Raw genomic sequence first — 27,791 nt, 5'->3', positions numbered from 1 at the left:
CGATTCCCACCTGCTGCCGGAGCTCCTGAAGACCGCCAGCACAAGCTCGACTGTGGACTGTCACATCCACGGTGAGTTCTGCAATTTACAGAGTCATCCCCTTTGCAGTTAAAAACTTCCATTTCAATGAAAAACACAAATACGAGACATTCAGCAGCGCAATTAACAAAATCAAGATGTTCTTGTGATTGAATGTTTGACCACACACTGGGCAGGGAAAAGTTTTTTTCCTTTGTGGATTCGTTCTGTGACGCTTTAAATTGGCCTTCCAAGTGAATGTTTAACTACAAACTGACAAAGAAAATATGTTTAACCTGCCTAGGTTCTTTCGTGTGATTTTAAGGTGTTTTGCAACTTAATTTTTGACTAAAGACTGAGCATGATAAAGGTTTTTCACCTTTTTGGGTTCTTGTGGATTTTCGATATTATAAAAACATAGTTAATCTTACCACATATCAGAAAGGTGTCACAAACGTACTACCAGTGTGCATTTTCCTAAATTAAAACTTTCTATAAACATTACAAATGCATGCCAGTGGGCTGCCAGTCAATTACTTTAAGAAGTTTTTCAGTCGGGTAATAGGCAGAGCTTGAGGAGAACCCGAGTAGCCGACCAAAGTCACGGCGGAAGAGGAGAGACAACTGGGGGCGAGCGGGTGAGTGTGTGTTGCCCCCGTGTCCACCAAAGCTGATATTTGTACGCCGTTGACTTTCATGTGAAGCATTGGGTCTGCCGTACCACTGCTTCTTGATCCTCTCAGGCACCCCTATTCGGAGCATGTAGGATCCCATGGACCATAGCGATCATCTCCGTCCTGGTAATATTGTCCAGGTGACTGAGCCGTTTGCTGGGGCTGCCATGGTCTGCCAGTGCTTCGTCCTCCACCTCACAAAGGCCGTTCTTGCTGTGGTGGGCCATACTGCCGTTATTGCTGTGGTGGGCCATACTGCCGTTGTTGCTGTGGTGGGCCATACTGCTGTGCCAGTGGTTGCTGTGGGAATGGTTGCTGCTGTTGCTGCTGCTGGCTGGGGCAATCACGTGCCCAGTGACCAATAACGCCACACACAAAACAGTTGCCCTGTTGGCCTTGTCCCAAGTACCCTCTTCCCCGGCCACCAGAGAAACCGCACCCGCGACCACCGCATCCACCATTGAACTGACCATCATCTCGGGCCTCATCATAACCCTGGAACATCTGGGCAGATTGCCCAGTCGATCCTGTTTGGATTGTTTGGCTTCACTATGTAAATTGGAAAGTTGGAGGTTTAACAGGGCAGAGGTCAAATTTTTTGATTTGTTTTTTTCTTTGACCTTTTCTTCATCATACATCTTCTAATGGTGAGTCAGGTGACGTTTAAATCTAAGTTCGTCACCTGTCAACAAGTCTGGGTCCTTCTTCAATTCCTTTTTCACAGGTTCCGGAAGACCCGCAACAACAGCTGTTCTGAACAAGGTTTCACTCTCAAATATGCCAGATGGATGGCGGCCGGTGCTTTCTATCCAGTTTTTAACAAATTGTCCATAGTGCACCGGACCTCCAGCTTAATCGGTTTGTGTAAACAATCATGAGGGCTTGGGAAGGCATTTTCAATTGCCTTAAATAAGGCGTCTGATACCTGGGTCAATGGAATTTCATGAGGATATCTAGTAGTTCCTGCCTCTTCTTCTATCATTTGTAGCTGATGTTGAGTGCAGGAAGCTGACTTGGCCTGTCTCAGGTCACCAAGCGCATAATTCTGTCCACTCATTAAGGCCAAGAACTTCCTCCGCTAGCCAGAGGAGGGAGTTGTTCAGTCAATGACACCACATCTATAAGAACAAGAGGGTCATATGTATCGCTTTTCGTCAAATTGTGTTGTGTTTTGTTGTCATTCATTTGAAAAAGAAAAAAAAAACTTGAGACCATAAAAAGTTGCTTGTCACAACACATCTAATTACAGGTGTCTAGTATAATGTTTCCCATACCGGGAGTCGAACCCGGGCCACCTGGGTGAAAACCAGGAATCCTAACCGCTAGACCATATGGGATGTTTCATTGGAAGCAGATCCAGATGATTTAGAAGCTTGGACGATAGACTCGATAAATAACCACATCATTAGCAACAGACATCGACTTGGTTAAAACCGGGAAAGGCTTATTGCGACCAAGAAAGAAGAAGCTTTCATACAAAAATGGTTAAATACACACATATATAATAGGATTACAGAATGCTGTCCAACACTAAGGATAAGAATTTCTTTTCTCATATTTAGATGTACTTTTCGATTTGTTTCACTTTTTTGACCTGTCTTGTCCAGTTGTTTTTCTTAACTGATACTGCATTTTCTTTTTGTTGATAACCTGCTCTCAAGTATGTTTATGAAACTAGAATGCAATTAAACACTTGTTGTTGTTAATATTTGAAATAAATGACAAAACAAAAAATTGAAGCTTGGAACGAGAACTCGGTGACTTGTTACGATCCCGAGTTCTCTCTATTTTCCTATGTCGAATTGTGATCTATGATGGGGTGATATGGAACATGAGGTACCTGTGAAAATATCTGTCTAAGGCATCCCTGGCTCGTTGGTCTAGTGGTATGATTCTCGCTTAGGGTGCGAGAGGTCCCGGGTCCAACTCCCGGACGAGCCCGAATTTTATCCAATTGTGATCTATTATGGGGGGTAATATGGCACATTGGCCACTTGAAAAAAAGTGTAAGCAAATGGGCACCCCTGGCTCATTAGTCTAGTGATATGATTCTGACTTTGGGTGTGAGAGGTTCTACTCCCGGACGAGTCCTGGTTTTGTCAAATTATGATCTATAATGGGGTAATATGGGACAATAGCCAACTAAGGAAAAAAGTGTTACTGTATGGGCGCCCCTGGCTCGTCTGTCTAGTGCAGAGGTGGGAAAACCTTTCGGCCCGGGGGCCACATCGACTTTCAAACAGCACAAGATATGATACATATAAAAAACTGCATCCGTTAACAGGACATGTTAAACATAAACAGAAAAAAAGGACTGAATTATTAACGTACTCATCACTCATCATTCAAGTATAAAGTACAAAGTAAAGTAAAAAGGAATGTATTAAGAAATATTCAAATGTAATTTAAAAAAAAGAGAGGGGCTTTAAAACACGAAAAACTAATAAAAGTGGACAGAGCTATTGCCAGTGGCTTCCGGGTGACAGCGCCATCTTGGGGGCAAAATAGTATTATCTTCAGATGCGAGCTTACTGCGGCATTGAGCTAGTATGTCAATTTACCTGTATCTCAAGTCAATTCTTCCCATAAAAATGAACAAAATACAAATGTATCAGTTACATCCTGAAAAATTAAATAAAACAGGATGTTACAACAGAAAAACATCTTTACCATTCTAATTTTCCACCGACTCACAATCGGAAACCATCTGTTGTGCTCGTATCTCAAGGAAAAAAAAATTTCCGAATTTTCCTAGTATCTCAAATTTCTCAGGTCAGCACAAGATATGATACATATAAAAAAAAATGCATCCGTTAACAGAACATGTTAAAAATAAACAGAAAAAAGACTAACGTTTTAACATACTCATCCCTCATCATTAAAGTAAAAAGTATAAAGGCCAAACTAAAGTAAATAGGAATGTATTACGAAATATTCAAATGTAATTTAAAAAAAATAGAGTAAAAACTAGAATACTTTATTTATATATTTTGGATACGAGAATGTTGAGCTAGAAAATTAATGGAGACACTGGTATTTGATTTGGTTAATCCAGGTATGACGTTTTGTGATTACAATTAAATTGGGTTTTTTTGTGATGCTTGGGCTTGTATAACAACAATTAGAATGGTTATTTCGCAGCAAGCTGGTGGTGCTTTGTTAATATAACCTATATGTACTGTCAATTTACAGCAATGTGATGGCTTATTGCAGCTTGGTTTTTGATCCCCTCCGCTAGCGGGAAGATGGTGTTTAAAAAGACGAAAGAATATATACAAAATGATCATTTAAATGTTTAGCAGAGAATGTCATCTATGTTTTTTATTATGCTCTAGATTGCCAAAGAATGTGTCGACTGCGGGAGAAGCGCTCTGGTGCAGCGGCGGCTGATTAGATGCGAGTGAAACATGTGGGCCGCGGGACAGACGATTTGACTGTGTTAGCCTTTGGGGTGCGCGCGGACCCTGTAAACGACTAAAATTTTGTGGATCCCTTCCGTGAAGACATTACAATAATAATATGGGGCCTTGGGAGTGCTGAAGCAAACTTGAGGGCAGAAAATGGGTTTTTGCTATATTGTTGTGCTTGCAGCATACATATTCTGAATATGGGGTCTGGGAAAAATATTGTGATGTAGTTGGATATCGGAAGAGGGGTTAATTTGTCTGTTTAATGGTTGTCTTCTCTAAAAAGCATTTTATTTTGGGCACAGGGAATAAGAGGCCACGTTTCAAATGTTGACTCGCCGGGTTGTAAACAGAAGATAGCAATGCTGCTTTCGCAGAGTGGAGGTCATTGTTAACGGCTTATGGCGTTTTCTGTTTGGACTTTTCAGAATAAGAACAATACATGGTCTGCAAGGAATGCAAGGTTATGCGAATGCTTTCGCATTTATTTTTTGGGTTTTAAACAGAAATGTATATTAAGGTGATAGAAAATCTGTTTAGTAAATGGTTAATTTGGTAAAAAGCTTTGAAATTGGGTAGTCATTTTTGAGCAATTGTGGATTTCAAAGGGCTCTTAGTTAAAGGAAACTAGCTTTTGGAGAATAAAATAATATTAATACTATTTCTGAATATTTTGATTGTTCAAAATACTTTAATCCAGGAGGTTGGCTGGTTAAGGAAAAGGCCAGGATGACAAAATTTACAATATTATGGTATATTGGTGACAATAAGGTTTTTAAAACATTAAAAATTGTAATTAGGAAATGCCTAACAAAAGGTTGATTTCTCTAATTTAATTGTTGTAGGTTTTTGTTTTGGTAACAGGGAGCTATGGGTAATGACTCTTGTCTTAAGTAGACATCATATGAGGTGGTTTACAAAGTATATAGTAGGTATTGAATTATTTGGCTGTTAACGACATCAGATGGGAAATTTACAATGCAATATTGGCATGATAAAATTCATGGCATTCATCCAAATAATTAGGTGAATTGTAAATAAAATAATTGGTTTAGGATGAGCATATTTTCCCTAAGAATGGAGTAACATGGAATGTTTTTCAAAGTGCACTTGAAAGAACATTGTCTGTTGTCCTGGCGGGAGGAAATATGCGTTGTCACAGGTCGTATTGATGACTTTAAGGATATTACGGATTGGATAAGCATTGGTCAATTGATACAACCAAATAACGTTGCTTTTACGGCTTTAAGGGCATGCAAATTGGTGAGAACTTTAGCTTGAAATTTGTACCATTGCAACGATGGGGTTGATACGCCTGAATGTTACAGTGATAACGAGTGGCAATAACAAGCTTAGATAAGGGGGGGAAAGGAAAGATTCTCCAAATTCCAAAATCTGGCTTAGAAACAGGTTGTTAGTCGCTATGGATTTTGACAGGATGTGTTGGTACATGAATTCTGGGAAATTTTGGGAAATTGGGGACCCCATATCTAAAACAAGTTTGAGGCAAATGTGTAAATAGGCTCTATTTGGCGCTGGATGCACGAATTCTAGTGGGGCCTTTCATGTTTTGAAACAAGTGATGCTTTTAGGTAGATGGGTTGTCTATGAACAAAATGGGATGGGGGAAATTCGCTTACAAATTCGGCGTGTTATCTTGGTTCATAGAATTTGGAGTCAAGGCGACGTAATAAAGGCCATAGGCGTCATGTTGTATAAAAGAGGCGTGGATGAATTTGTTTTACAAATGGGGGAGATTATCTTATCACCTGAAACAAGTAGAAACAAAATTGGATGGCCGCATTAAAAGGTGATTGGCATGCTATTAGAGGGAATTGGGATTTTCCAAAAACATGATAGGGGGCCATTAGGTCATGGCGGCTGTAAAAAATAAAAACTTTAGATGTGAAACTATTCCCACCTCAATTCGGGGAACAAACAGGTAAACTGATAGCATTAAAAAGGATATAACTTTGTGTGAAACTTGAAGGTAATTTTTTACAAACGGTTAAAATGCTAGAGTGGGTGTGTGTATATTAAAGGATCTACTAATTGAATGCGGGGTGGATCCAGACCTTCCGGAATGTGGGGTATTCATGGCGTCCTCGAGAATTTGTGGATTTTCTCCGGGTACTCCAGTTTACTCCCACAAAATGAAATTATGGATGCTAGACTGGTTGAACACACTAAATTCTTCTGTTTATGAGTGTGAGCGTGAATGATAGTTTGTCTTTTTGTGTTTTTTGATTGGCAGACCACCGAGACATAATCTATCAATAAAAGATCAATAAAGAAAATAATTTGGGCTTGAGTCAAGGGAAGACCTATGTCTCGACAAGGGGGAGGTGGCCTTGCTACAACGGCACTACAAGGCTTAGGGTTTAAATCTATATGCATACCCACATATCCATTTCAAAAAATACATATAGATTTTATTTTATTTTTATTAGATCATATGGATATCATTCCACGATATGGAATTCCAGAAACTATTTATAGTGATAATGGCTCCCATTTTGTTAATATAATAGTTGTCTACCATCCACAATTGGCGGACCTTATATGAAGTCCTGTTTGGTAGACCTTACAAATTGTTATTATTCACTACACAATGACAATTGGATGATGAGGCGAATCTATCAGAGAAAAAAAAAAACGCACACACCAAATTTAGACTATCAGAGGGAGATTTTGCTTGTCAACAGGAAACGGACGAAGCGACGGTGATTCTTGAAGACTGGATGCTGATAAGCAGCATAAAAGAAGAAACATCGGAGCAACGCAAAGTGGGAGGGTCCTTGTTACTGAAAGGGGACACGGATGCACCTTTCCCACAGTAAGAAGGTTGTCTAAATTGAAACGTTTCAAGAGGAAAACTCCCTAAACAAAGACAAAAAGTCATGTTGAAAACAATTATTGCTTTTGGGGCAATGAGATTAATGATGATTGTGATTCTATTCCTTTCCACAGTAGGGTTGTTTTCTCCAGTTGGAGAAAAAGGCGGAGGCGTTTCAATTGAGGATACACCTTCTTACGGGAGGGTAAACCGAGAAACATACACATTTACATTTAATTAACATTACCTACTAAATCAAATTTCCAAAATGAAAATATATATTTGGACTCGGCGACGCCCCGGTTGCCATACAAAGGGGCAATCTATGGTGGGAAATATGTGTGGTACATTAACAGCAGAAAATTGAAGATTGGGAAAAGCCTTGTTGCAGAAATTGGTCAAGATTGGAAAGCTTGGACTGAAATATTAACCTGTGAAAATTATTTCTGAAACAGGGATTTCCCAAACGGGGGATAATTGGGCGCTGTTAATGGAGTGTAAAGAAGGCAAGCACTATGTGGAGCTACTTTGGTAAAAGGGTGGTCTCAATTGAAACATTGAGGGGACGGGTAAGATAAACTTTCTGACTTAATAAGATACGGGAAACACCAATATTAATTGAAAAGATTATTGCTCAGCAAGCAATACCATAAAACTATAGGGAACTCTTTTATATTGGGTTTGACGTCTCCATATGGTTTCAATTGAGACTAAACCATCTTACAAAGGATTAGGATAACCTACCAGACAAGGGAAAATACGATGGGATCTAACAACTCCCTAAATCACCATTCATTTGGGGAAAAGTGTTTTTACAAATGAAAAAACGTGTCCTACTTGGCAAGAAAAAAAATATTGAAGCAGTGTTTATCCTGTTACGCGGTAAATAGGAAGTCAATTTTTCCACTGTTTAATCATTTTACCTGCTTAAACCTTACAGGGCATGGTCTGAAGCTGGGGGCGATAAATGAGACGTGGTGTACCGGCGTTCTAAAACAAACTACACCCCTGATACCACGTTCTGGCCTATGGTGGCGGGGTGGTAGATAAATTATACGACTCCTGCCGAAACGCGGCAGGACTAGGTACTTTGGTCTCACTGCTCTTACCGATGTCTGTTTTTCCATCCACAGCGGAGGAGATACAATTGGCGGCTCATAATTCGGAGGTGAAGGGTCGACCCTCCCGACATCGTCGAGAGGCATGGAGGGAAGGAGATCCAACATACATTGATGCGATTGGCATCCCCCGGGGCGTACCAGATGAGTATAAGCTGGCTAATCAGATCGCAGCAGGTTGGGAGTCTATCTTCCTTCTAATCACCCCAAACAAAAATGTGGATAGAATAAATTACTTACATTACAATGTTCAAAACTTGGAAATTATACTGAACAGGGATTTGTGGCCATGAAGGAACAACTGGCAGCTACCAGTCTGATGGCGTTCCAGAATCGCATAGCGGTGGATATGATCCTTGAAACAGGGGGCGTGTGTGCAATGTTTGGAAAACAATGTTCCACCTTCATACCGAACAACGCGTCACCCAGTGAATCTCTCACCAGGGCCATTACTGGCCTGCAAACACTGAACCGCAATATGCAAGAGCACTCTGGAGTAGATACGTCCGCATTGTCAGATTGGTGGGATAAGACCTTTGGAAAATCTAAAGATTTGGACTATAGGCACAATTACCGCTATCCTAACATTGTGTGGGTGATGTAGTATCCCCTGTTTGCGCTCCTTGCTAAGCCGACTTATAACTACTGCAATGGCCCCTACAAATTCTAAAGTACATGAGTTGTATCTTATGGGACGGTTTGGGGAAAGCAGTGAGGTCCAGGAGTACGGTAAATCCGAGGACCAATTGGACGAATATAATTATGTTTTTTCTCTTTCAGACCAGCCATGGGAGTAAGGAGTAGGCGGATAAAATCGCAGTCACCGACATTTCCATTTAGTGATTACTAAGAAATGACTAATAACATACATATTATAAAAACGGGGGAATGTTGGGTTTGTTCTGTTTTACTATTATAATAGTTATATTAATTCATTTCTTTATTAAATCATTCTCTTTCTTTTCTCTGTATTAATTCATTACTTTGTTTAAATCATTCTCTTTCTGTTTTTCAAAAGTGTTGAGGTCACGCCAATTCATCTTTAACCTAGACAGCCTGTTCCAGGATGGTTATACAAACAATCCACCCAATCTGGGTCCTTGAGATTTGGTGGGCCCTTGGTGACGAGGACAGGGCTATTCGGACAATAACAAGAATATTGTTATCGTTATGTAACCGTACACTTCGGGTTTTTCTGTATGTAACGATTATATGATTATGATTATATTATATGATTCTTAGGTCAAGGAGGTTGTATAATTACTCTAATCTAAATGTTGTTAGGTCTAGTCCCTGTTTTTGTTATTAGTAAAATACCTTGATTGTTATTGTAGTCCCAGATGTTGTTTTTACTCATACGTGATGGAATGATCAACAACTCTGTAACTTGTGACCATAAGAATAGGACGAAAATGTCTATTCGAGGAGACGTTCGGAAGTTGTAAGGGACACTTGCTGTAACTCTCCCTTCCGGAGGCTTTTACCTGTTGTATCCATTTCTATTTAATTCAATGTCAATAATTGAATAAGATGTCTTCCTGCAGTTATTGATAATTACGGACGAAGGTAATTATTAATGAACCTGACACCTGTTTTAAGCAACTTCACACCACATCAGACGTACAGTCCTGGAGTCTCACATATTGTGGTCTGTCGGTGAGGAAGTCGATGATCCATGCGGCTAGGTGGTTCCTTACTCCAGCCACCTCCAGTTTCCCTCTCAGAAGGACCGGCTGAATGGTGTTGAATGCACTGGAGAGGTCAAAAAACATAATTCTCACCGTGCTTCCTGAGTTCTCCAGGTGTGAAAGAGACCTGTGCATCAGGTAGGTGGTAGCATCTTCCACACCAATGCCTGGACGAGAGGCGAACTGCAGAGGGTCCAGCTCTGCATTCATCAGGGGCCTCAGGTGGTTGAGGATGATCCTCTCCAGTGTCTTGATCAGGTGAGAGGTTAGTGCCTGAAGTGGTTTGGCTCCCTGGGGTTCGCAGGCTTTGGGACTGGGACCACGCAGGAAGTTTTCCACAAGGTGGGGACCTTCTGCAGACTGAGGCTGATGTTGAAAATATGCAGAATCATTGTGCCAAGCTGATCCGCTCACTCTCTCAGTAGTCTGGAGCTGAGGCCGTCTGGACCGGTAGCCTTCCTTGCCTCGATCTTCTTTAGTTGTTTTGTCACCTGATCGACAGAGATGCAGAGACCGGTGGAAGAGGGGCAGGAAGAGGGGGAGGAAGAGGAGAACGAGGGGGGAGAGTTGCTTCTGGTCTGGGGGTTAGGGGAGCAGGGGCAGGGCTGAATCTGTTAAAGAACTGATTCAGTTCATTGGCCCACTCCCCGTCTCCGGACTCCGAGCCTCTCCCACTGTTGCCTCCATGGCCCGAGATGGTCCTCAAGCTTCGTCAGACCTCTTTGGTGTTGCCTCTTTGGAGTTGCTTCTCTAGCCTCTTCCTGTAGCTGGTCTTTCCCTTCCTTATCCCTCTCTTCAGCTCCTTCTGGACCGTTTTGAGACTCTCCTTCTCCCCAGACCTGAAAGCCCTCTTCTTCTTGTTCAGGAGGGCCCTTAGATCCCTGGTGACCCACGGCTTATTGTTGGAGTAACAACGGACCTTCTTGTAGGGTACGATGTTCTCAACACAGAAGTTAATGTAATCTGTGATGCAGTGGGTCAAGCTGCCGATGTCTTCCCCACGTGATTTGCACAGCACCTCCCAGTCAGTTGTCTCAAAACAGTCCCTCAGTACCATGCTGGTCTCCTCGGTCCATCTTTGTATGATCCTCGTGGTAGGTTTTATTTTCCTGACCAAAGGGATGTAGGTGGGGATCAGATGGACCAGGTTGTGGTCTGAGCGGCCCAGTGGGAGCAGGGGGACTGAGCTGTATGCCTCCTTTGTGTTGGCATACAGCAGGTCCAGAGTTTTTTGTTCCCTGGTGTGGCACTTCACATACTGAGTGAAGGTGGGGAGAGTCGAAGTCAAGGGAGCATGGTTAAAATCACCAGAGATAAGAAGGAGAGACTCGGGGTGTGACGTCTGTAGCCGGGACAGAGTAGTGTGGAGCAGCTCACGAGCCACTGCCGCATCGGCCGAAGGAGGTATATACACAGTTATTATGATGACGTGCGAGAACTCCCGGGGGATGTAAAACGGGCTGATGCTAACAGCTACTAGCTCGATGTCTCGAGTGCAAAATTGCTCCTTCACGGTAATATGCCCAGGACTGCACCATCTACTGTTAATAAAGACAGCTAGTCCCCCACCTTTCTTCCTACTGCTCTCCTCAGCGTCCCTGTCCGCCCTCACCAGCTGAAAGCCATCCAAGGAGATGAGAGAGTCTGGTATTCGCTCATCCAGCCAGGTCTCCGTGAAGCAGATAATGCAGGTGCTCCGATATTGTCCTTGTTGTTTGGTCAGCGCCGTTAGCTCTTCCATTTTGTTGGGGAGAGATCTTACGTTCCCCATAATAATAGATGGAATGCTGGGTCTGAAGCGTCGCTTTTTCTCCTGACATTTTCGTCCGGCCCTGCATCCTCTTCTCTTCCTCTTTAACTCAGCGGGGAGGTCAAAGTCCAGGTCCAGGGGAATCCCGGTGTTGCATAGCGCTAACAGCTGATCCTTCGTGTAAAGCAGCATAGGCAAGGCTGGGTGGGTCAAAAATAGTGTCCAAAAATGTGAAATTTGAATTTGAAAAGATGGACTGAACTAGTAGATCAAAGACTGCCTCTCGCACAGCTTGAGTTTTGGAGTAGAGTCTTGAAAGTAAAGTCCCAAAACATTAAAGTATCGAATATAATATATAAAGTGAAGTAACAAGTAAAGTCTTAAGAGACAATAAAAACATAAAATAAAGGATAAAAATCCGTAAAAAAGCTGTACAAACACAGAATTCGAGTGAGGGCTTAGGGAGCTATTGCAACAAGCAGCCGCTTTGAACGGCGCCCTACTACGGCGGCATATGTCAATAAATAAATATAGACCCCTTTTCAATTTCAAAATGTTAATATTCAACTTATATTACAATACAGTTTCTGACATAAATCTTATCAGACCAACTAAAAAGGTTAGATAACATCTATATATTTAAACAACTGCAAACATTGTAGGGAATAAGCTTGTAAAGTTTAAAGAAAGTTTTAATTTGAGAAGATACACACGGGTAGTACGCTTGTGACAGCTTTTTGACGTGTGGTATGATTAACTATGTTTTTATAATATCGAAAATCCACAAAAACCCATTCAGGTGAAAAACCTTTTTCCTGCTCAGTCTGTTGTCAAAAATTCAGTTGCCAAAAGACCTTAAAATCACACAAAAGAACCCAGACAGGTTAGACATATTTTCTTTGTCAGTTTGTAGTTAAACATTCACTTGGAAGGCCAATGTAAAGCATCACAGAACTAATCCACACACAGAAAAAATATTCTTTCCCTGTGATCAAACATCCAATCACAAGAACACTTTTAAAAAACACAAGAACTCATACTGGTAAAACAAAAAAAATCTTCCTGCTCGATTTGTAAAGTAACATTAGCTATTAGCTAAAGTGCCATTTTAAACTCGACATGGTATCTTGATTATGTTGTTTGCGCCGCCGAACTCCTTGTATTTGTGTTTTTCATTCAAATGGAAGTGCAAAATGGATGACTAAAATGCAGAACTCGCCGTGGGTGTGACAGTCCACAGTCGAGACTGAGGTGCTTGTGCTGGTGGTCCTCAGGAGCTCCGGCAGCAGTTGGGAATCGTCACGTGCCACTGTATGTCGGCTTGGATTAGTCTGATTGATTTGATTTGTGAGTCAACTTGTCATATGACATGCAAGAAGAAGCAGAGTGGCGCAGCGGAAGCGTGCTGGGCCCATAACCCAGAGGTCAATGGATCGAAACCATTCTCTGCTACTTACAATCATTTCTTATTTTCAGAAGCAAAATACCTCACTTTCAAGTATTGCAGTTGCTGTGAAAAACTGATCTTGACAATTTTTAATTTTTAAAATTAATAACTCACTTCACATTCTTCTTAAGGATGCCCACTGATCAAAAATCGTATCAGAATTTTACGAAAATCGGGCCCAATTTGTCATTTTCAGAGTATTGGAATCGAATAAAAACAAGATTTTTTGATTTATTGAATTTACATTCGGGATGGCCCGGTGGTGCGGGTGGCCTCACAGCTCTGGGGTTCTGGGTTCAAGAACAGGTCAGTCCACCTGTGTGGAGTTAGGATGTTCTCCAAAAGCCTGTGTGGGTTTCCTCCGGGTACTCCGGTCTCCTCCTACATTCCAAAAACTCACATCTTAGGCTGATTTTAGTAAGTGTCATTAGCTGCCATTGACAGGGAGGGATATTCAATTTATTTTGACTGCAAACCCTCCAGTCAAATTGGATTGGATGCAGCAAGATCGCTATCCAAGCAACCTTCGTGATTACTCGCATATTGTCGTAAATCGTGACGCTCTTTCCGCTTCTTTGTGGCATTAGAATGTGGAATGAAGGCTTGTTGGTTTAAATTTCAATGGAGTTTTGTTTTGAGTTTCCCCTTAATTGTTATTATTGAATACTTGATATGCTATGATTGTTGCAGGTGTTGATTTTGCTTACGCAGTTGGATTAATCAATAACATTTTAATTGTTTTGATTTATGGCCTTAAAGGGGCAGGAGAAATTACCGCACGGTAGAATTATTCGTTACAAGGACGATGTCGGAATGTATTCTCCCTTGAAAGTGGATCACCAGAGATGCCAAATTAATTAAATATATATAATTGAATTAGGTGTCCCCCTGTATTGTTTTATAATTATATTGAAGAATAATTATTGATGTACCTAACATTTTGGTCTTAAGAGCCTTGGAGGTCAATATGCCCAAGCGGGAAGCCAGGCGCTACTTATCGACGTCTGAGAAAGGGACCGTGTGCACGGCGTCTACAACACCCTTCTGACGGCATCCCTAGTGAGTACGTAAATGCCAGCATGTTGTGACTGAGGCTCCAAATGCGCGAAAGGGTGTGATGGTTCATTTGAGAAATGAGACTTGCATCCTGGAAATGGCGATTTTTGGAAAACCCTGTTGATACTAGTCTCTGGCAGGTAGATTTGGGGCAGTTTGAAGGAAAGTGTCCTGTGCTGTGGGTAGGCACGATTATAAAATCAACGTTGTACGGGGTATGTGTGTAGTTATGGAGATATGGGACATTAGCCATCTGAGAAAAAAAGTGTCATTCAGAGAGCACATCTGGTTCATTGGTCTGGTGGCGAGATGTCCTAGGTCAAACTCCGGGACGAGCGCTTGCTTTGTCGAATTGTGATCTATTATGGGGGTTGATATGTCACATTCTTCACCTGAGAAAAAAAGTGTCAAGGTATGAGCAGACTAGGCTCATTGGTCTAGTGGTATGATTTTGCAATGAGTGGGAGAAGGCCCGGGCACAACTCCTGGACTATCCCTTATTTTGTAAAATTGTGATCTATTATGGGGTAGATATGGGACATGAGAAAAAAAGTGTAACTGTTAAGGCACCCTAGGCTTCTTGGTCTAGTGGTATGATTCTTGTGTAGGATGTGAGAGGTTTTGGGTCCAACTCCCAGATAAGCGCTTGCTTTGTCAAATTGTGATTTATTATGGGTGTTGATATGTCACATACTTTACCTGAGAAAAAAAGTGTTACTTTTGGGGAACACCAGGTTCGTTGGTCTAGTGGTATGATTCTTGCTAAGGTTGCCATGGGACCCGGGTCCAACTCCCAGACGGGCTCCTGCTTTGTGATTTTTGGTGGGGTGATATGGGACATTAGCCATCTGAGAAAGAAAGTGTCATTTAATGAATACATCTGCCGCAATAATAAGGATTTACTACTCAATGGAGTGGAGGGACCCTTACCAAACCAACACATTGTCACGTGGCAGGTTCACGGTCATAACTTTGAATGGTTTGTGAGAGAGTTATGTAACTGTCGTGGCACAACTTGCCGTTTGGACAACACAATGTGAGCGGAAGGCAACAACAAGGAGTAAGCTTGTACTTCCCCTGGCAAGTAAAAAACTGCTTTTCTCTTTTTTGGCAGTGTTGTCCCAGAGAAAGACACTCAGTGGTTCAAATATTCCCCGACAAACGCGGGGAGCTTGACATTTCTTATGGCCGTTACTTGGCATTAAAAAGTTTGGTAACGTGTATGTATTTGCTTTTTATAACTTTCTCATCATATTATTTTTGTCATCAATGGCCCAATTATAAGGCCAATAATTTTAGGAATACATTTATATGCATCTTTTTGCAATCTTCGAATTTTACACAAAATAGTATTTTTTCCAAATTTTGTTTTAGGGTTATTTTTCTTTTGGAATTTTTGTTGAAATTCTGCTATTTCGGCCCATTTTTGTTTATTTTGTCTATTTTTGCAATTTTCTAATTTTAGACAAAAGAGTGTTTTTCCAAATTTTCTTTTAGGGTTTTTTTTTTCTTCCAACGATTGACTGTCATCCATGATGGCTTCAACACAGAACAAATGTATTTTGTGGATGTTAACAAAGGCAGTGGTGGGAAACCACGAGTCTCCTATTTATGCACCCGGGACTCGGCTCCCTCCCCAGTGGTTTTGACATTTTAGTTTAAATGTCAGGGAAGAGCCATTTGCACCCATCAAAACAGAATGTTGGCAGTGGTGGGATTTGGACCCACGCCTCCTGAAAGACTGGAGGCTTAATCCAGTGCCTTAGACCACATGGCCACACTACTTGAGATGAGGTTGTAGAAGGTTTCCACAAAACTATAGCAATCAATCCCAGATCTCTGAGGATGCAGTTGTTGTTGTTGAGTCACTACAAGCGCCTGAGGATCACCCTCAGACAGCGCTAGAGCTGCCACTGGAACGCGGATTAGTTCATCCGGGGGGTAGTCGGAGGTGAGGGGCAGTCAAATATCTCCGGCTGAATGAAAAACGTAGGGTGCCAAGTTCCTTGTTGGCAGGTCTGAGTGGTATTTGTTGGAATTTGCAGGCCGCGGCGAGCAGCCTCTCAGGAGACACCTCGTGAAGGTTTCCAACTTTGTCTCCCGAGGATACAGTGGGACACCCGGCTGACTTGCAGGCAGGCGTGGCCTCAATTCTCAATGGTGCCGGTATGATTGGGAGTGCAAATAGTTGTTTGTCTCTACGGCTGACTGGTTTTGTCTGCCTTTCACTTGAAGTCTGGTGGGATAGACTCCACCAACCCCCGCAACACTTGCTAGGATGTGTAGTATGGAAGATGAATGAATGAAACTGACATTACATTAGCGTGCCGAACTCCAGCCCTCGATGGCCTCTATCAAATTTGTTCTTCATTACTCCTCTGCAGTTATTGATAATTACAAAGTTGGGTAATTATTGAGGAACCTATCATTTGATCCTTAGGTCGCTGGTTCAGATCCGGCTTGAAGGACCAAAGGATAGGTTCATCAATAATTACCCCTCTTTGTAATTATCAATAACTGCAGGCAGACATCTTATTCAATTATTGACATTTAATTAAATAGATTGGATCACAGATAAGAAACCTTAAGGGGAGGTACATCAAGCAACACGGATTTCCCCTTCACTCTGAAGCACCTCCTCGAATAGACATTTTTGTACGACTCTTATTGCCATGAATCAAAACAATTTACAAGGTTGTTGATTATGTCAGGAGTGGCTCGGTTGCCTCTCCTGGCGTGATGTCATGATTGTTATCAGCTGTTGAAATTATCTGATTATCTTTTCCTTGGCTATTTAAGCATTATGAGTTGTGTTGATCGTCGTCGGAACGACTGATTTGTTCCCCTGAGTTGTTCCACGTTATCATGCTTACGTCACGTCTGCATCGTGGGAGATCATGTTTTCAGTTCAGTCATGGTAAGTTGTTTCAAGCCCAAGTTGTTTATGTTACGTTTTTTGCCAGTTAATTAAACCAAGAAACAAATGCAACGGAACGGCCTCCCTTTTCCTTCGGCACCTCCGCATCTGGGTAAACCTTCCCCCGATCGCGTCGCGCTACGCGACGTGATCATAACAGATTATTTCATAATGCGTAAACAAAAAGATCTGTAACTATAATAACAATCAAGGTATTTTACCAATAACAAAATAGGAGACTAAAACCAACAACATTTGGATTAAAAACAATCACGCCTTCATTTGACCTAACAATCATATAACAATTACATAAAGAAAGACCGAAGTGCATCACGAGGTATGGCCACTATAGTGGAAATGGCAGAAACAACATCTCTGTTATTGGCCAGTGACCCTGGCTTGCTTTATCAACTTCCCTCTTGATCTCTTCGCTCATCACTTCAGCAATAGCAGTGATCAGGTCATTTTGTATTTTGATCGACATCCCACTAAACATATTATTAGTGGACAGGTTGTAATGTAAATCTGTGTTTCTCTCACCAATGAAAGAAAGCTCTACATCAGTGATCTCAAACCGGTTCCACATAGGGCCGCAGTGGGTCCTGGTTTTTGTTCCAACCGATCCAGTGGCGACATTTTAACCATTCAGGTGTCTTTAAAATAAGTAGCACCTGACTCTAATTAACTGATTGCCCTTGCAAAAGGTATCCTTGTTGAGTTGGAATGAAAACCTGCACCCACTGCGCCCCGTTGAGGACCAGTTTGAGACCACTGCTCTACATAATTCCCTTTGTTTGGGGATGCAGCACTTTCATCGTGTCCCTGAAATGAAAGTTCCTGCTTACCCCAAAATTAGTCTTTTTAAAATGTCCCTATTTTTCTTTGCCTTTTCATTGTGGAGCTGTTTCCCTGTGCATTTGCTCGCTGAGCTGTAACACCACTCTGGTTTCCCCAAAGGTTTTGGAGAGCACCGTTTCTTGTAAGTGTCCAGCAGTGCTTTGGTGTCTCATTGCTGCCTTGGTTAGGCAAGTCTAATTTACAAATCCAGTGTTGCTCCAAACAGAAATTCCATCTGTGGCAAATGATAAGCACTCCCAGCAATACAATTTGCAGTGTTCCTCCGAATCTGTAAGCCTGGGGTACCGTTTGGAGCTAGTGGACTGGATGTGGCGGACAAACCCTTTTCCCGTTTGTGACAGGCTTGCAAGCTTTGGAGTTGTCCGACCATTCTTAATGATGTCCAGCTATTCTTGAAAAGTCCGACTTGAAAATGGCTTTGACAGTAAATCTGCATCCAAATCCATTACGGGATCATCTTCACTCTTGAAAAGCTCACCAGATAACCAGGTGACATCTTCCTCCTTTTTGGTTTGAGATTGAACTTCCCTCTTTTGCTGTTGAGGTGGCTCTGCTTCCCCTTTTAATTGGGGCCATAGAGAGGTGATTGCAGAGTCCGCCCCTCCACTGGCCCTGCCCAGATCCTCTTCTATCCTAAAAGACTCCTCACCAGTTGACCAGGTGACATTTTCTTCCTCCATTTTAATTTCAAGTTGCTCTTCTTTCTTTTGGTCTGGAGGAAACTCGAATTGTCTGATTTCTAAAACTTGCAAAGACACAAAGATAAATTATATAGTCATACTTCTGACAAAATTAATTGGCTCCAGAACTTTTTTCGTAACTTGAAAATTTTGTAAAAAGAGGTGTACTATACATATATAAATTCTCAAATTTTTTACACGGTCCTCACACAACTGCTAACTAAACCCTTTAGAATTGGTAGTAGCATCTTAATTTTGTATTAAAGATGTGAGCAAACAAGTGATGAGAGAAATGAGGAAACGATTTATTAATGTTTAATAAAAAAAACATGTGAAAATGTGTGCTGCACCGCTGAATTAGTTCCCTCGGCGGCCGTTAATATGGAAGACGTAATACTCGTGTTCGTCTGCCAGATGGCGGCAAGAGCATTTCCTACCAGGACCAAAAGCTGTCCACCTGTACTACATTTTACTCTTTTACCTGTGCCGTGTGTGTATGTGAATATATGTGCCACATTGTATTTGTATGGTATTTAATGGCTTAATAGGGGGAATTGCAGTCATTAATAAGCGGTGCATTTAGTTGAAGTGGACAGGTATTTAAGAATCTTGAAACATGCACAGTAGTAGTTGTGAGACAGCCATTTGAATTGAATGATTTTATTGTGATTATAGAAGATAGAATGAGAGCGATAAAATGAAAGCCTAGTAGAGGGTAGATATGTTCTAAAGTGAGAATCAATGCATCCACGACAATATATATAAAATAAATGAACATATAAGTAAATCCATTTTGCGGGATTTCGTAACCTGGATCTTCTTCGTATAACTCGAGTTACTCATTTGCATATAATGATTTAATAACCTGAAAATGCCATACCTAGAGGCATTCGTAAGTAGAGGTATGACCCTTTTTATGAACTGTCAATCCAACTAGAAATATATTAGGTTAGACTGGGATCTATGTTCCCTCTAATTTTCCGTTGGTTTGGGCAGAAAGACAACCTCCCTGAGCGCACTGAGTGCCAACCAGGGTGAGCGACATCATCATTGCTCGCTATTGGCAGACCAGTATCACACCTGCCATAAGCAGTTGCATGCCAATGTTCCCTCTAATTTTATATAAAACATGCTGTAAAACACAAAACAACTTTGCAAAGTTGGCAAATCTGTCAAATTTTTAAAGTCAGTGTGGCCCCCAGGCCAAAAAGTTTGCCAACCCCTGCAGTAGATAGATGAGCCAGGGGTGCCCATACAGTGACAATTTTTTCCTTAGGTGGCAATATGCCACATCGCCCCAAAAATTTGACACAATTTGACAAAACAAGGGCTCGTCCGGGAGTTGGGCCCAGCACCTCTCATACCCTGAGCGAGAATCATACCACTAGACGAGTGCTTCTCAATTTCTGTTAGGCCCCCCCTAGCAAGAAGAAAACTATTCGCGCCCCCCCCCCCCCCACTTCCCACCGTGACTATAAATAAAATCATTTTATAAAATTGTTACAGTACAAGTACAACATTTTATCCTTATTAACATTAAAGAAAAGGGAAAAAAAGAAAGAAATATAGTCAAACTTACAAAGAATAACTATTAATTCTTGTTTTAAGTCTGCAACAGAAAAGATTTTAAGTGCATCAATGCCTGAAATAAAAAATAAATGAGAGCGCCACTGCCAGCTACTGTAGTAGACGCGTGTTACGACTCCCCCTGGGGTATGATATACCAGAGAGTCGCAACTATCACAGCAGACAGGTTCGGTCAAAGATGAGTTCGGACACACACTTTAAGTAGCCTTCAGTTATTTTTATTTACAATAAAGTCAACAAAAACAGACTACGGGATAACATGGGGGAAGCACGAGATATTAAAGTGGCACCCTCAAATAAACACGGTAAAACCCCCTCCCAGACAGGTGTCCAAATGAACACCCACAAAAATACAGGAAATCAGACCGAAGGATGCCACCGTTAAACTGATGTAATATAATCTAGACAGGGGAATAACTGTGTCTAAATGCACAAACTATATGTATACCCATGGGTGTCTAAACTTATCTCAAGTCCCCCTATGCAACCCAAAATCATTAACAACACATACAAAATATAACGGAGTAACATACTCACAAGCCTGCAACTCAGCAAGGCAAGGGCCAGGGCAAGAAGGCAAGGTAAAAGGCAAGAAGGGGTGAACTGACTACTGAAAAGGCTTTAAATAAGGGCAGGAGGGATGATTGGGGAATTAATTACAGCTGTGTTTGGCCTGGGCAGGGCTCTGTCACAGGGGTGGAGCCAGAGCTGGAGATAAAACACCTCCTACTGGTGTGTGTCCAGGCTGCCAGCCGTAACACCTCCCCCCTCAAGAGTCAACCTGTTGACGAAACCGAACCACCAACCTGCCCCAATCAATCAATACACTCCTGTTAAAACTCTCCTAAACTTGAGATAGGGCATTGTCCGGTGGGCGTCCGCGCCAGCCGATGACAAAGCGTGGCCGGTCTGGCGGGCGTCCGCGCCGGCCGGTGATGAGCCGTGGCCGATCTGGCGGGCGTCCATGCCAGCCAGAAACGAGACGAGGAAGAGGTCGGTCCGGCGGGCGTCCGCGCCAGCCGATGACAATGCCTGGCCGGTCTGGCGGGCGTCCGTGCCAGTCCTTTAAGTCTTGGCCAAGCCCCCTTCCTTTAGGAGACACTAGAATTTTAGAACGGTCAGGCACCTTACCCTGGTTGCTTGGAGGGTCGCCAACTCCCTCGTCCAGGGGTGCCAGAGCTTTGCCGCTCTTGCAGTCGCCGGCACCATCATCCAGGGGCGCCGGAGCATTGCTACCACTTCTGGGCGGGCAGTCGCTGGCCAGAACGGTGCTGGGCAGAACAGTGCTAGAAAGAACTGTGCCTGGAAGGCCGGCCGGCACCGGAAGCCTGGTTAGTGGCTTCGGCACGGGTGCGACTGGCGGCCCCAGGGGCGACAGGAGTACTTTGCGTGGCCTCGGCACCGAAACTTGGGGTGCTTTCTGCAGGCTGATCTCCGCGGCGGACATTTTCTTCTTGCTTTGTTCTTTTTCAAGCCGCTCTTGCTCCAATTTTTTTCTTTCTAAATTTTCCTGCTCCAAAATATTTTCTCTTTCAATCAGTTCTTTTTCTTTTCGCTCTGCTTTCAAGGCCTTTTCTCTTTCTAGTCGATCTTGTTCTAAGGCCTTTTCTCTTTCTAGTCGATCTTGCTCCAAGGCTTTTTCTTTCTCTTGCCTCTTAAATTCCAAAACTCTTTCTTTCTCAAGCCGTTCTTGCTCAAGACGTGCTTTCTCTAAACGTGCAAACTCCAAAGCTTTTTCTCTCTCTTGCCTCTTAGATTCCAAAACTCTTTCTTTCTCAAGCCGCTCTTGCTCAAGACGTGCTTTCTCTAGACGTGCAAACTCCAAAGCTTTTTCTCTCTCTTGCCTCTTAAATTCCAAAACTCTTTCTTTCTCAAGCCGTTCTTGCTCAAGACGTGCTTTCTCTAAACGTGCAAACTCCAAAGCTTTTTCTCTCGCAAGCCATTCTTGCTCCACACGTGCTTTCTCTACACGCTCTAACTCCAAAGCTTTTTCTTTTGCAAGCCATTCTTGAGCTACACGTGCTTTCTCTACACGCTCAAGCTCCAAAGCTTTTTTTTCCTCAAGCCATTCTTGAGCTACACGTGCTTTCTCTACACGCTCAAGCTCCAAAGCTTTTTTTTTCTCAAGCCATTCTTGAGCTACACGTGCTTTCTCTACACGCTCAAGCTCCAAAGCTTTTTTTTTCTCATGGCCAAACTCAGCCACGGCCTGTCCAGGCTTTAATTTGTGATTTCTGAACCTTTGGCGGTACGTCTCAGGCACCAGTTCATAAACGCGCAACACTGCTCTAGCTACCTTATCATATACCAACCTGTCTTCTATCGACAGTGTACTTAAAGCTTCAAGGCCTTTCCCTGACAGTTTCCTTTGTAAGACTAGAGCCCAGCCTTCTTCTGGCCACTTATTGGACAGCGCTATCCGTTCAAACGCACCAAACCACGCCTCGACTCGCGTCTCACTGAAAGGCTGTACAAGCGGAAGGTTTTCACTAACTTTAAACCCCCTACTTTCTACCATATTAGAACTCTTTGAGAGTTCAATCTCCCGCCTTTTTAGTTCAATCTCAAACTCCATTTTCTTGAGGGCCAGCTGATGAGCATACTCCCTTTCCCTAGCCTCATATTGCATACGTAATATCTTTAGAGCAATGGGGGCATTTTCCCCAATAGATACAGCACCATATCCCTCTGGTTTTCCTTTTAAACGAGCCCTGGGATTTATAACTAGAGCCTTTACATTCAAGGTGACACCATCCCTGCCTACCTCATCTTTCTCCATCCTGCCTTCACCGGCCTACTGCACATGCAGTCCGTACCACCAATGACCAAACTGCTGCTGTGATAACAGATCTTAATGATCTCCCGGACGAGCCCCCACTTGTTACGACTCCCCCTGGGGTATGATATACCAGAGAGTCGCAACTATCACAGCAGACAGGTTCGGTCAAAGATGAGTTCGGACACACACTTTAAGTAGCCTTCAGTTATTTTTATTTACAATAAAGTCAACAAAAACAGACTACGGGATAACATGGGGGAAGCACGAGATATTAAAGTGGCACCCTCAAATAAACACGGTAAAACCCCCTCCCAGACAGGTGTCCAAATGAACACCCACAAAAATACAGGAAATCAGACCGAAGGATGCCACCGTTAAACTGATGTAATATAATCTAGACAGGGGAATAACTGTGTCTAAATGCACAAACTATATGTATACCCATGGGTGTCTAAACTTATCTCAAGTCCCCCTATGCAACCCAAAATCATTAACAACACATACAAAATATAACGGAGTAACATACTCACAAGCCTGCAACTCAGCAAGGCAAGGGCCAGGGCAAGAAGGCAAGGTAAAAGGCAAGAAGGGGTGAACTGACTACTGAAAAGGCTTTAAATAAGGGCAGGAGGGATGATTGGGGAATTAATTACAGCTGTGTTTGGCCTGGGCAGGGCTCTGTCACAGGGGTGGAGCCAGAGCTGGAGATAAAACACCTCCTACTGGTGTGTGTCCAGGCTGCCAGCCGTAACAACGCGCAATTACACTTTATACTAGTAAGGCCAAATAAAATCCTGTTCCCCAGGGTTACACGCGCCCCCCAGGTATCGCACCACGCCCCCCCAGGGGGGCGCGTCCCACTATTTGAGAAGCACTGCACTAGACCGACGAGCCAGGGTTGCCCATAAAGTGACACTTTTTTTTCTCAGGTGGCAAATGTACCATATAACCCTCCATATTAAAACACAATTTGACAAAATAAGGGCTCGTCCGGGAGTTGGACCCGGGACCTCTCGCACCCTAAGCGAGAATCATAACACTAGACCAACGAGCCACAAGTGTCTAAAAGGTGACACTTTTTTTGTCAGTTGAAGCATGTGACCTATCAACCCATATAATAGATCACAATTGGACAAAGCAAGGGCTCATCCAGGAGTATGACCCGGGACTGTGGGATCTAATCCATATACATTCAATAACTTCGGATCAGAGGAAGCACACAGAGTCAGTCATGATGAGATTTTCTGGACTTCAGCTGTAGGAGGGGATCAGAACAGCCAGCGCTGGGAGATGCGTCCATCCCCCAGCCTGACCAGTTCGAATCCCCCAACAGGTGAGCTAGTTTTATTAACAAAACATCATGTGACATAGGTACAAACTTTAGGCGGGAAAAGGTGACTGTTACGGCTGGCAGCCTGGACACACACTATGTAGGAGGTGTGTGCTTTCCTTTCTTTACCGGTATCTGCCACTGTGGCTCCACCCCTGTGACAGAGCCCTGCCCAGGCCAACACGGCTGTAATTAATTCCCCAATCATCCCTCCTGCCCTTATTTAAAGCCTTTTTTTTCCCTTTTTCCCTTGCCCTGGCCTTTGCCCTTGTCCTTGATGCCTTGCTGAGTTGCAGGCTTGTGAGTATGTTACTCCCTGTTATATTTTGTATGTGATGTTAATGATTTTGGGTTGCATAGGGGGACTTGAGATAAGTTTAGACACCTTTGGGTATACATATAGTTTGTGCATTTAGACACAGTTATTCCCCTGTCTAGATTATATTACATCAGTTTAACAGTGGCATCCTTCGGTCTTATTTCCTGTATTTTTGTGGGTGTTCATTTGGACACCTGTCTGGGAGGGGGTTTTACCGTGTTTATTTGAGGGTGCCACTTTAATATCTCGTGCTTCCCCTATGTTATCCCGTAGTCTGTTTTATTGACTTTATTGTAAATAAAAATAACTGAAGGCTACTTGCAATGTGTGTCCGAACTCATCTTTGACAGAACCTGTCTGCTGTGATAGTTGCGACTCCCTGGTATATCATACGCCAGGGGGAGTCGTAACAAGTGGGGGCTTGTCCAGGATATTGTTAAGATCTGTTATCACAGCAGCAGTTTGGTCATTGGTGGTACGGACTGCATGTGCAGTAGGCCGGTGAAGGCTGGGCAAGCAGAGTTGAGGTAGGCACAGTTAATAGCTATCATTCAGTCTAGTGTAGTGCTGTAATTAGCAGGATGGACTTTGATGCGGAAGAGTTCCTTTTTTTTAACTTGGCACTGTAGATCAGGTTGACCAATGTAAGAGGAGAGATCTGTTAGGTCTTGCCGCTCATCTAGGGTTCACTCTGTCCAGGACTACCAGGCTAGCTGAATTGAAGCAGGAGGTTATCCAGATGTTAATAGCAACGCAGTACTTGGAAGCCACAGGAGGAGCATCTGCGGGTGTTTCCTCTCAGTCTCTGGTCGATTCTGAGGAATCCGGCAGGAAGGAGAAAGATGAGGTAGGCAAAGATGGTGCCACCTTGAATGTAGAGGCTCGAGAAAAAAATCCCAGGGCTGGTTTAAAAGGAAAACTAGATGGAGATGGTACTGTACCTGTTGGGGAAAATCCCCATGTTAGTCTAGAGATGTTACGCATGCAATATGAGGCTAGGGATAGGGAGTATGCTCATCAGCTGGCCCTCAAGAAAATGGAGTTTGAAAAGGAGATTGAACTAAAAAGGCTGGACATTGAACTCTCAAAGAGTTCTAATATGGTAGAAAGTAGGGGGTTTAAAGTTAGTGAAAGCCTTCCGCTTGTACCGCCGTTCCATGAGACGAACGTCGAGGCGTGGTTTAGTGCGTTTGAACGGATAGCACTGTCCCATAAATGGCCAGAAGAAGGCTGGGCTCTAGTCTTACAAAGGAAACTCTCAGGGAAAGGCCTCGAAGCTTTGAGTACACTGTCGATAGAAGACGGGTTGGTATATGATAAGGTTAAAGCAGCAGTGTTGCGCGTTTACGAACTGGTGCCTGAGGCGTACCGCCAAAAGTTCAGAAATCACAAATTAAAGCCTGGACAGGCCGTGGCTGAGTTTGGCCATGAGAAAGAAAAAGCTTTGGAGCTTGCACGTCTAGAGAAAGCATGTCTAGAGAAAGCACGTCTTGAGCAAGAACGGCTTGAGAAAGAAAGAGTTTTGGAATTTAAGAGGCAAGAGAAAGAAAAAGCCTTAGAGCAAGATCAACTAGAAAGAGAAAAGGCCTTGGAAGCAGAGCGAAAAGAAAAAGAACTGATTGAAAGAGAAAATATTTTGGAGCAGGAAAATTTAGAAAGAAAAAAATTGGAGCAAGAGCGGCTTGAAGAAGAACAAGGCAAGAAGAAAATGTCCGCCGCGGAGATCAGCCTGCAGAAAGCACCCCAAGTTCCGGTGCCGAGGCCACGCAAAGTACTCCTGTCGCCCCTGGGGCCGCCAGTCGCACCCGTGCCGAAGCCACTAACCAGGCTTCCGGTGCCGGCTGGCCTTCCAGGCACAGTTCTTTCTAGCACTGTTCTGCCAAGCACCGTTCTGGTCAGCGACTGCCCGCCCAGAAGTGGTAGCAATGCTCCGGCGCCCCTGGATGATGGTACCGGCGACTGCAAGAGCGGCAAAGCTCTGGCACCCCTGGACGAGGGAGTTGGCGACCCTCCGAACAACCAGGGTAAGGTGCCTGACCGTTCTAAAATTCTAGTGTCTCCTAAAGGAAGGGGGCTTGGCCAAGACTTAAAGGACCAGCGCGGATGCCCGCCAGATCGCCACGGCTCATCATCGGCCGGCACGGACGCCCGCCAGACCGGCTACGCCTTGTCACCGGCTGGCGCGGACGCCCGCCGGACCAACCACTTCCTCGTCTCATTTCTGGCTGGCGTGGACGCCCGCCAGATCGGCCACAGCTCATAACCGGCCGGTGCGGACGCCCGCCAGACCGGCCACGCCTTGTCCTCGGCTGGCGTGGACGCCCGCCAGATCGGCCACAGCTCATCACCGGCCGGCGCGGACGCCCGCCAGACCGGCCACGCCTTGTCATCGGCTGGCGCGGACGCCCACCGGACCGACCACTTCCTCGTCTCGTTTCTGGCTGGCATGGACGCCCGCCAGATCGGCCACGGCTCATCACCGGCTGGCGCGGACGCCCGCCAGACCGGCCACGCCTTGTCATCGGCTGGTGTGGACGCCCGCCGGACCGACCACTTCCTTGTCTCGTGACTGGCCGCCGCAAAAGGGGGCGCAGTAAAGCACGCTGGCGCAGAAGAGGATATTGGTGCAAAAATGGAAGCCGGCGCAGAAGAAATTATGTATAATGCCCTATTTCAAGTTTAGGAGAGTTAACTAGAGTGTATTGATTGATTGAGGCAGGTTGGTGGTTCGATTTCGTCAACAGGTTGACTCTTGAGGGGGGAGGTGTTACGGCTGGCAGCCTGGACACACACTATGTAGGAGGTGTGTGCTTTCCTTTCTTTACCGGTATCTGCCACTGTGGCAACACCCCTGTGACAGAGCCCTGCCCAGGCCAACACGGCTGTAATTAATTCCCCAATCATCCCTCCTGCCCTTATTTAAAGCCTTTTTTTCCCTTTTTCCCTTGCCCTGGCCTTTGCCCTTGTCCTTGATGCCTTGCTGAGTTGCAGGCTTGTGAGTATGTTACTCCCTGTTATATTTTGTATGTGATGTTTATGATTTTGGGTTGCATAGGGGGACTTGAGATAAGTTTAGACACCTTTGGGTATACATATAGTTTGTGCATTTAGACACAGTTATTCCCCTGTCTAGATTATATTACATCAGTTTAACAGTGGCATCCTTCGGTCTTATTTCCTGTATTTTTGTGGGTGTTCATTTGGACACCTGTCTGGGAGGGGGTTTTACCGTGTTTATTTGAGGGTGCCACTTTAATATCTCGTGCTTCCCCTATGTTATCCCGTAGTCTGTTTTATTGACTTTATTGTAAATAAAAATAACCGAAG

General features: G+C 43.7%; 1 protein-coding gene and 4 non-coding genes across 5 annotated transcripts in view; 2 read left to right on the top strand and 3 right to left on the bottom strand.

Moving 5' to 3' along the window:
• LOC144213351 (uncharacterized) overlaps positions 1–27,791 on the bottom strand; it is a 231,123-nt gene that overhangs the window by 75,469 nt on the left and 127,863 nt on the right. The window lies entirely within an intron of this gene.
• Positions 1,958–2,029, bottom strand: trnae-uuc (transfer RNA glutamic acid (anticodon UUC)). Its single transcript has one exon. It is a non-coding gene; the product is annotated as a tRNA-Glu (tRNA).
• Positions 2,562–2,633, top strand: trnap-agg (transfer RNA proline (anticodon AGG)). The gene has a single exon. It is a non-coding gene; the product is annotated as a tRNA-Pro (tRNA).
• trnam-cau (transfer RNA methionine (anticodon CAU)) lies at positions 12,872–12,943 on the top strand. The gene has a single exon. It is a non-coding gene; the product is annotated as a tRNA-Met (tRNA).
• On the bottom strand, positions 23,798–23,869 carry trnap-agg (transfer RNA proline (anticodon AGG)). Its single transcript has one exon. It is a non-coding gene; the product is annotated as a tRNA-Pro (tRNA).

The sequence above is a fragment of the Stigmatopora nigra genome, chromosome 20 (assembly GCF_051989575.1).
Source record: "Stigmatopora nigra isolate UIUO_SnigA chromosome 20, RoL_Snig_1.1, whole genome shotgun sequence".
NCBI lineage: Eukaryota > Metazoa > Chordata > Actinopteri > Syngnathiformes > Syngnathidae > Stigmatopora > Stigmatopora nigra.
Note: the sequence above shows the minus strand (reverse complement) of the source record. Positions and strands in the feature narration are given on the sequence as shown.